This window comes from Crocodylus porosus, unplaced genomic scaffold (assembly GCF_001723895.1).
Source record: "Crocodylus porosus isolate Cpor-Errol unplaced genomic scaffold, CroPor_comp1, whole genome shotgun sequence".
NCBI classification, from domain to species: Eukaryota; Metazoa; Chordata; order Crocodylia; family Crocodylidae; genus Crocodylus; species Crocodylus porosus.
Window position 1 is genome coordinate 16,382,945 of NW_017728912.1, and position 10,991 is coordinate 16,393,935.

Here is a 10,991-nt window from a genome sequence, read left to right on the forward strand (position 1 = left end):
ATAAAATATGATAAGGCACTGACAGACGTGGGGAGAAAAAAAAGTACTTTACCAGAAGCAGCAGCACATTAGTTGGACCTGGCTCCACAACATCTGTATAGAACGGGCACTTCAACAGGGCTTTATGGCGCTTTTATCTAAAGCTGATTCAATCAGCTATTACATAAAAGTGCCAACCCCCCCCCCCCACTAAAACACCCAATCTATACAGACATTGGGCAAGCTGGATCCAATTAATGCACAGTCTCTTCTGGGCATGTGATGGGCTTAGCCTGGGGTGGCAGGGGGGAGGGGGAGGGAAGAGAAAGTTTAAAATAAAACACGGGTTTTTTTGATTTTTTTACATTTGTAAGCAGCTAATGTTCTTTGTGTTCCCATGCCATAGAGGAAAATAGACAAGCTACTGCGAAATCAACAAGAGCAAGAATTTAAAGCACAACAGCTACTTTGCAGTGTGTGTCCACTCTTGCCCTGTGGCATATGAAAGCTGCATCTCAAAGATGCCACAAGGTAACTTTCAAGTACTGAGGGGTAAAGTGGGCACACATTTACTGTAGAGTAGCTGATGTGCTGCAAATACCTGCCCTAGTTTATCTTATGGCAACAGGTTTATGTGCCCATATCCTTAATCCAGATCAGCAGTGTTCAACCTCTAGCCCACAGACCACTTGAGGCTCATGGGGCCACATCATCTGGTGTGTGAGGCTCTACACAGGTCCATAAATTTGGCAGTGGGGAAGTGATAATTAATTGCTGCTCCAGTGCTGCTGAATTTCTGGATCCATGGGGAGCCCTGCAGGATGGATGCCATGGCTCTGTATGTTAGACTTCCCTGGATGCAGTTGAGTAGGTGTGCAGCGTGATCCAGCACATGGGGCAAGGCTGATGTGTGGCTGCTTCTGGTGCACAGAGTTGGGCCAATGTGAAGCTGGATTTGGAGCATGGGGTTGGATTGGTGTATACAACTAGGCTGGTGCACTGGATTGCCTCTGTGAACTGGCCTGGTGTTCAGGATCTGGCACACATACTGGCCCTAACCTACTAACCTGGCCTGCAGGGCTGGTAGGTTTAGTACCATTGATCTAGATCACTAGATGTTGTACACAGGAACATGAGGATTCCTATATTGGCTCAGACATAAAGGACATCTAGTTCTGTGTCCTCTGGCAGCAGCCAACTCTAAATGCTTTGGAGGATGATACAAGAACCAGAAAGTATACACATTTAGGATAACTTGTATCTATAAGACACATATCAAAGTTTAATATTCTTTCATTTTTTTCCTAATTTATTATCACAAAGAGATATTTTTGGATACCTGTGATATTGAGGGTTTCATAGGTTAAATGCACATTGTGTGACAAAGTATTTTCTTTTGCTCAGCCTTGGATTTTAATCCTTTAATTGAGCTGACTGTCCTCTTGTTCTTGTATTTTAAGACAACACAAGCTATCTTCTCTATAACTTTCATTATTTTATATAGTCTTATCATCTTCCATGTTGTAGATCTCCTTTTGAAGGCAAACAATTCAAGTCTGGTTCCCACCATATGAGAAGTGTTCCTGGCCTTCATTCATCTTTCCTGTTTTCTGAACCCCCCTCTAGCTTTACAATATCCTCTTTGAGGTGGAGGACCCAGTGTCGTACACCAACTCAGATGGGGCTGTACCAGTATAGTGCACCTAGTGGCATTCTGTTTGCAGCTAGTTGTGCTGAGGTTTTCATCAGAAGTGTAGGGAGCCATTTCAGTGTCCAGGGCATGGGGCAGAAAGAGAATTGTGCTGAACACTGGAAAGTGGATGTGGGGGGAGGAGAAGTAGAGTCTTACCTGATGGGGCTCTCCACTAGGACAGCTTGAGCTTGAGCTGCTGCTGCTGAGAAACAGGCAGTGACATGGGCTCTCTGGGGACCTTCCTGGTGCCCTATTCTCTCCCATTGTTCTATCCTCAGTTGCAGGGCTCTGCCTCCCATGGCAAAGCCTCAAGGGTAGGGTGTCATTTCACTCCCCGCCCCCCTCACAATAAACAGTTGGATGCAGGGCTGTATCTATAGCCAGGCAGGGGCAGTGCAGAACAGCACCTCCATGGCAAAGATGCCCGGCAAGAGTGGGCCATACTGGTGCCATCTCTAAGACTGCACCCGGGGCTGGTGCCCTGCTCTTCCCACCTGAGTTATGCTACTGGTCTTCATTGTAACTCCTGCAATGACAGTGAGGTCCCTTTCTTACAGTAGATAAGTGTAGCAAAAGGTAAACTTGCAAAGGATTTCCAAGAAAGAACTAGAAGTTTTAATCTCTTCCATAAATAGTAGGAAAACAAGAGCACTATAGTTATGCAGAGTTTTCAATTAAACAGCCAATATTCCATAGGGGCCAGTAGGGAACTGAAAAGTGCTGACAGAGACAAAACAACAGACAGGCATGCAGTGAAGAATTTTACTTGATGATCTTGGCTACTTTGCTTTTCATTAAGTTGTCTGTGATCAGCCCCATATTTAACTAAGTTATTCTCTATAACATCGTTCAATGAGTACTTTGTATGTCATCCTACAGATAGATTTTATTTCATGCTATACAATACTTTTCATTTTATTGATGACCTGAGGGACAAGTTATACAAGTCATATGGTACTACATTTGTTTTATGATTGGTTGATTTAATCTTTATAAACTACTTCTTAAAAGAAACCAAGTTTTGTCTCTAAGCCAATGTAATGTAGTGCCTAAGGCTGACTTACTGTGTTTTGAAGAAAACTGTGCTCGTAAGGATCTTTCTGCAAAATAAATGAAAAGGTATGTACATATGCCTTAGGAGAAATGAACAAAAATGTGCATTCATGTTTTTCTCACTTTCTGCTAATTGTCTATTAGCATTTTCCTGTGGGCTGAATGCAGCAGTATGGAGGGAGAAATGGGGAATCAAAGGAGAGTAAAAATACAGAACTGTAGTCCTCAGCCCTGCTAGACTCAAGGCATCACGTGGAAAATGCCACCTCTTAACTTCCATTCATTGTTTACTATAAAAAACAACAGAACAATTCTTATGTTGCAAAGAACTCTGAAAGGCCACAACAGGTCAGAGTGTTTTTGACACTATAGACTCCTCTTTGAAATCTCTGGGTTTATCTTGTGAATCATGTGTAGGTGTTTTCACAGCTGATGGTGTTAATATTGCATAGAACCTCACTGAACCCTTAAAAGGTTCTTGTGGCACCTCTTAAGAAAAGAAGTGATTCTTACCCTTACTGAGAATACTGATGTAGAAATTATATTAAATTATTATAACAAGGGAAAAAATAGCTAATGCTGCTATGGAAACTCAAAATGAAAGAAATTGAGGACTTCAGAGAAATTCAGAGATCACAAAATGAACATCTAATTGTAATGTTTTGATTCTTTGATAACTGTATTATGGAGGGACATATTTTCCCTTCTGGTGGAAAAGACTGCAGTTATTTTGTTCCTATAGTTCATACAACATATACAGAGGAAACATGCATTTTGTGTTCTAATGGAGAATTTACTTTTTTCTTCCCTGTTCTTTTATTTTCCTACCTCTAATATGCCATTCACTTTGAAAGCATATGGTTGTAACACAAATATGGAAAAATATATAATTCTGTTCAGACAAAATGCAGAGGGAGAGAGGGACCGGTACCGTCTTCACACAGCATATCCAGATTATTTTCTTTTCTTCTACTTTTATGATACCTTTGGTTCTACATTAATTTAAGGGACTTATATCAATATGAATGTCAAGTTGATAGATGCTATATACTACTGTTAGATATTGTATAAATCTTAGACATGTATTGAATTAGTTGTCCTAGTAACTGACGGAAAGGTTTGTTACCTGCAGTCAATATTACTATGACTTTGAGAGAGATAGAGAAGGCGTCACAAATGGGGAATATGAGTGGAGTATATCATACTTCTAGGGATAATACTATTCATTCCTCTAAAATAGCTAATTCATTTCAAAGCTGGAGGCTTGGAAACCTTATAGGAAAATGAGTCCAACTACAAAGTTTCTTAGAGCAGTAGGAAATGCTATATAGGCAGTGAGAAAGATTTTGATATTAATAAAGTATACTGTCTCAGGAACATAAATACATATTATATGTAACCAGTAAGAAAAGGAGAAGTAACCATATATTCCCATGCATTGCATGACTCAAGTATATTCTCATTTTGTCTCCTTCATATTAGGTGCATAACGAGCTACTGTGTAGTAAGCATCAACATGTAACTCTGCTAGGACAGGCATTTAGTACTTGGTTACTAAAAGTGTCGGTCCCTAATTTGATTCTGCCCGATTTGGTGGCCGAATCTCTGAATCCAAATTGAATCAAAGGACCCTTTAATCTTTCCAAATTGAATCAGAACCCTCCAAATTGATTCAGAAAGATTCAGAGATTCGGACATAGACACAGCTTTAAATGTATTTTCTACATACCTCTAGGTAGCAGGCGGCTCATGAATGCTGTGATGGTGGGGCAAATGGAGCATCCCACAGAAGTGTGGGGGGCTCCCCGGCGTGCTCAGCAGCAGGCCCAGAAGTGGACCACAAGCACTTCCTGTTCACTTCCCAGGTCTGTTGGGGAAAGCACTGGGAGGCCCCCAGCACTGCACCCCCCTGGCTTGGTGACTGGTGCCTCCTAGATCTGGGGGGGGGCACCCAAGGTCTGCCCATGGCCAATCACTGAGCTGGAGGGTGTTGGGAGCTCCCCCACACAGTCCCCAGCAGGCCCAGAGGTAGACTAGAAGTACTTCTGGTACAATTCTGGGTTTGGCACCGAGTATGTGGGGGACCCTCCCCCCCCACTGTGCTCCTGTAGGGATGCCCCATCCACTCCAGCATCACAGCATTCACAAGCTATGCTGGTACCTCAAGGTATGTAGAAAAAACATTTAAAGCTGTGTCTACGTCCAAATCACTGATTCTCTGAATCGGCATCGAATCTTCAGATTTGGATTTGGCCGAATCAAATCGGGGACAGTGATCCAAATCAACTAACCGAATCACTGTCCCCAATTCAGGCCAAATCTGAATCCAAATCGAATAGTGGCCATTTCGCACACCCGTATTGGTTATGCTAGTACTAAACGACTGCGCAGTAACAACTGTACAGTGGGCATCTTGTGTAGATGTGCCCACTGCTATCACATTATAGTTTCATAGAATCAACTACTGTGCTTCCCTAAAAATGCAGGGTGAGCACTGAAAATAAGCGGGAAGAAGAGATGGCCTAACAAAAGAGTCACTCTCTGAGGTGATTATTTTTGGAAAAAAATTGGAAAATAACTGGCACTTCCACTGAAACTGCTAAGGAACTGTCAGATACGTGATATGTAATTACTCATACAGTATTGTGGTTAGGATTTCAAACTTCCTTTCAAAGTACTATGGAGTTTCCTATTGAATGGTTGCTGTATGTCCAGAACCTCAGTTCTGCATCCTTTTTGAAAGAGCATGAAGCAGTCCAGCAACCACATGCCATTAACACTCTGCTGGGCGCTGGTTTGACTCAAAAAGAAGTTTCACCCACTACAAAATTGACCCAGAGCCCAAAGTAAACAGAAATCAAATTGATGCCTATGGGCAAGCTCCAAGCTCCAAAGCACAAATGCCATTTCTTTACGAACACACTTACAGGAAAGATTGCATGAATTCCCCCTCTGTTTCATTAGGAAACCTGCATCACAAAAACTTTTGAGTTCTTCATTACTTTTCAACAGGCGTCAATATATGTAAGCTATACTGGTACTTTTTTTCTAACTTGGCTAGATTCGCCATAATGACTCTCAATATATGCACTAATATTTTCCCCTTGGAGTTTAGAAAGTAAGAATAAAGAGAGCTCAAATCCTTTATTATTCTGGGCAGCTGTAAAGGAAAGTATTTTGTATTTTGCTACGAGAAATTACTTGGGCAAAAGTACTCACAGAACAAAGTGGCCTAAACTAAAGATAGTTTTTCACAGGTTTAAATATTTGTTTTTAGCTGTTTAGGACTTTTTAAATTAAAAAAAAACCAGTTCAGTAAATATAACTGAAGTGACCATAGCCTCATTGTTTTAATGGAAACTACATTTATTGCCTATTTTTGGTTATAGGATTGAAACATTATTTGCAGAAAGTAAACTGCTTTATAATTATTATGTAAGTGATCTAAGTATTGTGACTAAAATAATCCCTGCAAAATTTCAGTAGACAGCTATTGAATTTATATAAACTGTCAAGGAACATTAGGCTTTCTGTTGGCACTTTCTATTATGTTGGTAGCTGAACTGTTGAAGCCTAAAGCTAAAAAGGAATTATGAATTTAGCAGGAGAGACAATGTTCAGAATTATTTATTGCCAAGGGTAAAGCAAAAAGATATCAAACAGTAAAGAATATTAAATAAATAACACAAATGTTGAGTGAAACACAGTGAGACAAGATCATGTTCCTGTTCAAGTCAGTGGGCAAATACAGATTCCAAAAGGAGCAAGACTAGTTGTTTGTTTCTGAATTTTACTAGTACAGTAAATCAAATCATTACACATTAGAGAAATCTGTAACTATAAAATGTCAGATAGTTTTAAATGCTAAGACAGCAAAGATGTCATTCCATAAACTGTTTAAAAAAAAAAAGCTTTGGTCCTTTGACTCCTTATTAAAAGTTAAGAACATTCTCAAGTGCTCTGCTGAGTCAAGATCTTAAGCTCCTGGATAACTTGACCAGTGACTTGACTAATGGATAATTTGGCTAGTGAAGTCATTTTTTCTTTTGCACTTTTCAGTTTTCTTCTTTGAAATATGTTTTCAGAGATATACACTTTTTCCCAAGGACTGCTTTCATAGGAGGTATTATATCCTTTGTGCTAGAACTCTTTTGTGTTGGAATTGCTTCCAAAATTAGTTCAAAAGCTGGTTTACTCATTCACTCTTTTAATTCTACCTTTACCTCTTGGTAGGAAATATTGATTAGATTTCCTTTTACTATTCACAGGCCCCTTCATTTGGATACCATGGTTTTCATTAGCCCCACAAGTATTCAATGATTTTTACAAAACTGAGTTCACTTTTTTGGCAGTAGCTTTGCTGTATATGGTGTAGTTGCATTTGTATTCATTACAAATAGTAAGTAGTTTAAGTAGTTTATCAGTTAGCTGTTCAAATCCTTATTGCAAAGGTGTGTGATGCATGTGTCAGCAAGCAGTTAGGTTACTGTGTAAAGAAAATATGCCTTGCTATTTGTGTAGATCACAGTATTCTTGAGATTACAGAATGACTTTTTGAGGCAGGTATCAATAATTTTTATTTTTGCACTAGAATATAATGTAGATCTCTTAGGCTTCTGGGCTAGCCATATGTAACTTCCAAAGAATTCAGTCTTCTCCAGTTTCTCTGGCATTCTCTTTCTTCATAAGAACCACCATTTACAGGTCCATCTTGCCCAATATCCTGTCAAAAAGTGGCAGAGAGTGGATGCTGAAAGGGAGAGTGAGCTGGGTATGACCAGGACTTTTTCCACTGTTGCTCTCTCACTTTCAACCTCCAGCTTTTGAGATGTAAGAAGTTCTGATTCAGAAACTATATCCCTAACTCTGTGCTCAATAGCCCCTTCCTCCAAGAATTTGTCCAGCCCCGTTTTGAAACTAGCTAAACTGTCAGTTTACAATCTCGTGGCAATGAGTTCCACACTTTAATTACATGCTGTGTGGAAAAGAATTTTCTTTTTATTAGTCTCAAACTTGCTGGGCATGTATACACAAGACTTTTACTGAGGAGCTTCCTAATTAGCTCCACAGTAAACATCTCAGAGTCTATACATATCGCCCTCTTAGGCCACAATAAATTAATAAACTCTGCCACAGATTAGTACTATCCTGCAATGGAGTTTTTCAGTGCACAGCAATGCACATGTAGATGCTGACCTGGCTGGCTGGGGCACAAGGGTTGTTCAGTGCCTGGGCTGCCTGCCAGCTAGCCCCACACTAGAGCACCCTCATGCCCCAGCCAGCCCCTCTGCAGCACACTGAGCAGAGTTGGAGCAGCCCTGGGCTAGCAGGTTGACCCCCACACTCCCTGTAACCTGGGGCTGCTCCAACCCAGCTCAGTATCTGCTGGAGTTTATTGCTTTGAATTAAAAAAACCCTTTCACAGACAAGCCTATGAATGTCACTTCATGAATCTGCTACATACAAACAATCATGCACTAAATATAGACATTGGATTTATGACACATTGTAACCTGCCTGACGTCTGACTCCCTACACTTTTTTCCTAGCTATTCCCTTCCCACCCCCATCCACTGACTACAACTACATTTATTCCCCTTCCTCCTCCCCTTCCCCCCCACCTGGCTCTTACCTACTGACCACCTCAATTTACATTTTAACTGACTGGCTTTCTTGCATACGTACTGGCCTCTGGTTGCTTTACCACGCCATCCAGAAAGAGTACAGACCATCTGAAGACACTTGTTTTTGTCTTCTTCCCTGCAGACCCTCAGCCTGACAAAAGGTATTTGTACCCAAAAGTTTGCAAAGAAGAATTTTCCCAACTGTTTGAATTGGTCTTATAAAAGATATTGAATTTACCCAAAAAACTGTGTCTTGCATGTGTAGATGTGCCCACTACCTATTAGTTTCATTTTGTGACCTCTAGTTCTTACATTGTGAGAGATAGTAAATAATAAATCCCTATCTACTTTCTCTTCACCATTTAGTATTTTGTAAATCCTTATCATATCCCACTTGAAGCCTCTTTTCTAAGTTGAATAAGCCCAGACTCTTTTGTCTCTTTTCATAGGGAAGCTCCTCCATACCACTGGTCATCCTTGTTGCCATTCTCTGTACCTTATCCAGCTCTACTAGATCCTTTCTGAGGTGTACGGACCAAAACTGGGCACAGTATTCAAGGTGTGGACACACTATGGATTTATATAGGGTCATAATGATACTTTCAGTTTTGTTGATAATTCCTTTCTTAATAATCCTTAACATTTTGTTTGCCTTTTTGACAGCTGCTATATTTTAGGATAGAAGGCTCTGTGGCTTTAGTTATTCCATTTTTACCAAAGCTTTTCTTCTGACACCATATAATAAGGGCAAACAGGAATGCTGGTATTTATTTCCTTTCTAAACTTTGGAAGTTAGTGCCATTAATCCCACATCTTCCATGATCTACATTGAAAAGAAGTGTAATTAAAAATGAGCTAAAAGAAAGCTATTGTAAAGCCATAGAAAAAGTAGTCATACTTACCTCATATAAGCCTAATAAAAATGTCTTTATCAAAGTCCTTTCGTCAAATTTTATTTTACAGATAATATATTTTAAAAAAGAAGGCATGATAACTTTAGGGCATCACAGCTGTATACACACAAAAATAAATTAAGGAAATCAATCAGGTATCTTTTTATCCTATTGAAGTGTTATAATTTAATTTGGCTGGCCTAAATTGGAATAGAGCCTTTTATATCAGGGTTATTACACGTGGTAGCTGTCATTGGTTTGGTAGTTCTTCCCAAATTGCCTAAAGCAATTCAATATTTGCTTGTCTACTGCCAAGCCACTTCCACCTGGTTTGGTTGCATTTCTTTTATAACAGTTTCCTATTCCTTCCCGATTATCAGGTTGACATGTTCAATTTGGAAAATCAGAAATAATACATTCATTATACAGATAAAAAAATATTGACTAGTTGGCATGTAATAATGTTTTGGCCTTTTCAATGATATACATTACTGCAAATGTGTACTCTGGTCATTTCTCCTGAAAGACCAAAATCGGTGTTATATTTCGGAATGAAACATATGCTATCAGGGGAAAGTAGGGACATGACTGCAAAACGAATTACACATCTCAAATGTGTCCATTTATATGAAAAAGGGAAATACCAATTCTTATTATCCTTTATGAACCCACCTCAATTTGTTATTTGAAACAGCTGGAATGCTTATTTTGTTCTCATACTATCTTCCCTTTTGCTAGTGTTCAAATTAAAAAACGTAGGTACCAACACAGCTACCACCAAGCATAGATAGATAAAAAATAATCCAAGATCTCCACCACAGGAGATGATTTATATTTTATCAATTTCAATAAAGATTAGTCTTTTGACTATTTAGTCCACTCTGGGTGTAGTTACATGGATACTGAATTGGATGGTTTAAAACATTGTTCGCTACAAGTATTCACTACCACCTGTTTGGCCACAGTGCATTATTTTGGCTTCCTAATTAGATGAGTAAACCTTTTTAATAGAAGAAGGATGAAGACCAACACCAATAGTCCATGCTCAGCACAAACTGATGACATGTTTGAAACAAATCAGTAATTTTATAAATATTAACTGTTGACCAAATATTTACACTTTTAAAAATGGCATGACTAAAAACTGCGTTAACCAAGCTTCCAGGAACATATTCATCAATATTCTCACAAATCTGTTCTGTTTTTCATTAGTAAGTACAGAACTGATTGGATCTAAAACTCACTTCTGTATCTCAGTGTTTAAAATTCAGGAAGTGTACATTTATTTCCTCCATGCCTCAAATACCTTATAGCAAAAAGCCAATTAACTACTTACTCCCTGTTGTTCTACATTTCAACCAGTAAAGAGAAAATGTCATTTAAATCTTCTCATTTTCACTGAGGACAGAGACTGCTACAAAATAATTACTGCAGTGGTAGCTCTTAGCTATTTACCATAGATCATATTCTCACGTGGCAAGTGATTTGAAATCCAAACATTAAACTTGTTAGAATCAAGAAGGAACACAGGGGCTGTCAGAATTAATTGTATTTTAGGGCAAATGGTTGGAAAGTGAGATCTCTTCGGGCAAGGATTTGTGAAACTGCAAAATTCTACAGGGAGTCAAGGAAATCTGCATTGCAATGCCCCATTTCCTGAGGATACCAGAGGGATCTCATAGATCTTACAGGAAAGCTGTATTTTTGTAGTTACTTTGCCTGTACCAGCTGTGCAATATTCCCACTAGT